The sequence below is a fragment of the Miniopterus natalensis genome, chromosome 11 (assembly GCF_054644295.1).
Source record: "Miniopterus natalensis isolate mMinNat1 chromosome 11, mMinNat1.hap1, whole genome shotgun sequence".
Taxonomy (NCBI): domain Eukaryota; kingdom Metazoa; phylum Chordata; class Mammalia; order Chiroptera; family Miniopteridae; genus Miniopterus; species Miniopterus natalensis.
The window spans coordinates 70692417-70697262 of NC_142091.1; positions in this window are offsets into that span (position 1 = coordinate 70692417).

Consider the following 4846-nt stretch of genomic DNA (forward strand, 5'->3'; position numbering starts at 1 on the left):
CCCCCATCCCCACCAGGGAGGCTGCCCTAGAACCAGTGTGCTTTGGGGTTCTCTGTGACACATCCCCAGCCTCCCCACCCCGGCCCCATCCTGCAGATGACAGGACGCAGGAGCCGTGGGCTCCCACCCAGCCTGACTCTCCTGTGTGTCCTGGGGAAGCCCCTAACACCTCTGTGCCTCTCTGTTCTGTGTTTCAGGCCCCAAGGCCCCAGGGCGGGCCAGGTCCTGAAAGCAGGCCTTCCCTCGTGGACAAGGCCCAGTGTATGGGAGGGAGATCCCCTCTAAGGTGGAGAGTCAGGATCCCTGAGTCCCTGGTGGTTCCTTAAGTCGCCCTGTGATTATGGGCGCGCCGCTTCACCTCTCTGAAAAGTGGGGTGAACGTTATCTGCGCCGCCCGCCTCCCGGATGCTTGTGAAATTGACTGCACTGAATGTGAAAGTTCAACATGCAGCCAGGACATGCATGGATTGCTAACCTCAGGGGACCCTGCAGGCGGCAGGGACCCTCCCCCTGTTTGGCAAATAAAATAACATGAGGCTCAAAGGAAGGCAGCTTCTCGCTTCAAAAAGCCAGGGACTAATTTTGGCTTTAAATCCTTCTCAGAAGGCACTCGAATCTCCAGGCCTCAGGGTCCCTGGATTTACCAGGCAGCTGGAAGGAGGTGCTAATAGCCAAGGACTTAGTGTCAGGAGATCCTTCAGATCCTGATTCTGTTTCGTTTTCGCCAGGACACGCGGGAGTCACTTCCTTCCGCCTCAGTTTCCTCACCTGATAGCATGAGGACAGGGCACATTCTCGAGCAACTGGGGTGGGGAGAGACTGCAGGGCAGGGAGGTGCTTTATAAAGTGCGAGACCACAAGAGAAGCATTAAGATTGTCCAAACTACCCACCACCCAGGCCACCTCAAGGCAGCTCTGCAATTAGCAAAGCATCTGCCTCTGTCATTGTGGGTTTGTGTGATTCACACCCCTCCTTGCTTTTTGCTCTTTAGAAAAAGTCCAGTTGGCTCTGTGATGTGCAGGTATCTGTGGGTGGCAGCAGAGCTTTAAGGTTGAAAAACGAGGGCTTTGTATGACCCAATGCCCATCAGGATAGAATGGGTAAAAAAATTGTGGGATCATCTCACCATGGAATACTACATAGCAATGAAGAAGGTCAAGCTCTTGTTAGGCACAACCACACGGATGAATCTCCCGAGTATAATGTTGAGTGAAAAAAAACCAGATACAAAAGAGTAACCTGTGTGATACCGTTTAGATAAAGTGTGAGAACAGGCAAAGCAATCTATCATGACAGAAGTCAGGGTAACACTACAGCCATATGTATCTGGTACATGCACTTTTCTGTGTGTTCCTTACATTTAAATAAAATATTTTTGTAATTAAGCATCTGGGTCCAAGTCCCAGTTCTACCATTTGCATATTGTGTGATCTCAGGCTAATTACTCTCTCAACCTTGTCATTCTCTGCAAAATAGAGGTAACAATGGCATCTGCCCCAATGGTCCCAAATGTCAGCTATTTAAATCCCACCTTTATGACGTTTACCTTATCCAAGTACAATGTATTAATATTTTTCCTTTAAATCAACTCAGCAGTTTTACCTAAGTAATCTAAAAATAAAACTTTATTACACTCTCATATCATGTGTTTAGAGTGCTAATTACCTATTTTCTAGTGAGAGGGTTCAGAATAGGCCTCCCCAAGAGGTGCGACTTTAGCTTGTGAATTACTTTGAGATGAAGGCAATCGAGACCCTGTGTGCTCACGAGAAACTTTTTCCTCTTTCTTAAAGAATTTAAATTGGGGGCCTTGCCCATAAGAGTTATTACCAGAAATAACTTTTGATGACCAATCTATAGGGCAGAGCAGACTTCTAGTCGCTGAGCATCTACTCTTCTTACCCTGTGATAGCTTCCTCCCCTCCGAAGTTCAGGGTGCCCTGCCTCATCCTGAGCTCAGGATACCCCCTGCCTCGGAACCTCTCACAGATGTGGAGTTTCCATACAAACGTATGTAATTAAAGGAGGTCATTTTCTCTTGTTAATCTGTCTCATGCCTGTTTAATTATTACACCAGCCAAAAGGACCTAGAAGGATAGAGAAAAGTTGCTTCCTCCCCTGCACTAATATATTAAATTAATATAAACTAAAACAAACACATAGTTATTCAGATAAATATGTTCATCTGTGAGCCACCTCAAATCATTCCGTGAGAGTGACACATTCATGTTGGGAAACAAAACCAAGATACCGAGTTACTCAGAGGCCCTGGCACTGTGAGGGCCCTCGGCGAATGGTGACCATTATCACCATCACTGTCCCAGATCCCACTGTCATCAGCACTGACATCATCAGCACCATCATTACCATCCTCATCAACATCATCGTCACCAGCCTCAGTCGTCAGCCCACCGTGACCACCACCACTGACATCACCGCCATCACCCTCAGCACCCTTATCACCATGAGCATCGCGACGCCACTGCCATTTTCCTCACGTACAGAGCCCATAGATATTTGCTTCTGGACCATCTCACGGGGTCACCAGCCTGCCCCGCCCCCCGGAGGGCCTAAAGGATTAAGGGCACGGAACCCATTCTGAAGCTTCGGGGCCTCCTGGGATCCCACCAGGGAGGGCTGCATGGAGGAGGAAGGCTCTGGGCTGCACAGCCTCACCTCCACCCCAGACCAGGGCTGAGTTTTTCCAGATGCCTGTCGAGCTGCTGCTTCTCCAAGGCCAAGGCTGACCGCCGAGGCCTGTCCCTCATCCCCCCGAGCCTCGGTCTCCCCCTCTCTAAAGCAGAGCCAGGGACCTCGGCTCTTTAGAGCCTCCCCCCAAGGGGTCCTGATCGCCAGACAGACGTCAGATGGAACCCTGGACGCTCAGTAAACCGTCAAAAATGTGCCTTGATTTCTCAAACTTGCCCTCCTGGATGTGCCCGGGCCCTTCCCTCACCGACTGTCAGGGGCTACCTGGAGTGACCACTCACAGAATAAAAAAACTTCCACCCTGAAAGTGATCGTAAACCTGATCGGGTCTGGCCCTTTTTAAATAAATTCAGCCGATCAGCATTCAGATTTACTAGAACGAAGCTGGCGTGATTCAAACAATTCTACTTCAAGAAAACAAAGATACGGGGGAGGGAGACGATGTTTGTGCAAAAACACTTACCACAGAGTTATGTTTAACAGCAAAAGAGAGAGAAAAGGTAAACAGTGCGAATGCCCAGGAGTAAGGCTCAGTGAAGCACACAAACAGCAGGCCTTTGCTATATTAGCTCCTGCACAGCCGAGCTTTAAAAACACGTTACATGAGTAAGGCTACGGCGTGGGAAGACAAGATGCATTTTAAGAGAAAAACACAGAGAGCAGGGCCGAATTAGGTTTACAGTTGTGAGTACGCAGACTTTATTCCTGTATTATTAGTTATTAATTATTGTATTATTTTCCATATGAACAACTGTAAGCCTACTTTGGCCCCACCCTATATATCTTTATGTATCTTATATATAAATATATATTTTATATAGAAAGATATACATCATATATGAGGTACTAATTTTGAAACAAAGCATAATTATAAGTATAATTATAAATAGAAAAAAGAATGAAAATACATGCCCTAACACGCTTGCAGTGGTCGTGTCGAGCAGAAAGACTGCGGGCGCTTTTAGTTTTCATTCTCGCTACTGTTCTTGCTGATGTTCCCCAGTAAACACGCTCCTTTTGACCGCTCAGGAAAATCATGTATAAAAATGTTATATGCCATATACCATTATCCAAATAAATACGTGGGACTTTTTAAAAAAAAAAAAAAAGATTTTCTGCGGATTCCTTTTACATTATGTCTTATCATAAAATCATAATGTACATTCTTTGGAAAAAACTAAACACAGATTTGCATAAAATAAAAACGAAAGCCCAACCCAACCTCACTCTACCGCCGCTACTGAGTCCCACCCCCCAGGTACATCTGCTACATTATTTTGAAGAATATTCTGTAAAACCTTCTTCTGTGAATGCAGGACATTTTCCCTGACTTTTCAATTCAGTGTTTTTATTTCATGGAAATAAGACTGTTGTACAGAAATGGTCCCCAAATCTAGTTGTTCTCACTGAGCAGAATGGCCGCCTCTCCCTGTCAGCACATTGAGACTGTCCTCGAGCTGAAGGCTGGACGGCACCCCAGAGCGGGGCTGGGGTGGAAATGGCTGGCCTTCTGCCCGGCCCGCCCATCTTTCACTGTCCCCGTGGGGCCCAGACACCCTCTTGCATGCTGCTGTGCACCCTGGAGAGCGAGGAGGGCTCTCTGACAGTAACATGGTGCATGGGCCTTAAAGAAAACGTGGCTGTTGACATTTTGCCCTTCAAAAACAGGCCCTATCGATTTTTCAGCTTCTGGAAAGTGGCATTTTTAAAATAAGATCTTGCCTCAATTCCCAGACTGAGGAATCGCGGGGATCCTTTGTTTATTTACTTCATAAATAAACTGCCTGGGGGAGACACTCAACCCTAGGCACAGAGTCGGTAAGGGGCTGAGTCAGGAATGACACCCAAGTTCCCCAACTTCTAGACCCTTCTCACCTCTAGTAACACGGTTATTGCAATAACAGAACCCAGAAGCCTTTGCCCTCGGCCTGGAAAACCAATCCCACCGCCAACCTGGCAAACTCCTACTCACCCTTCGGGTCTCAGTCTGGTTGCCACCCCCTCCAGGAAGCCTTCCTTGACTTTCCCAGAAGATGGATTAATGGCACCTCCTCCTGCAGGCTCCCTCAGGCCCAGCCCCTCTCATGCAGTGTCCCAGCTGTGGTCCCAGCTGCCTGCCAGGTGGTCTCCCGGCAG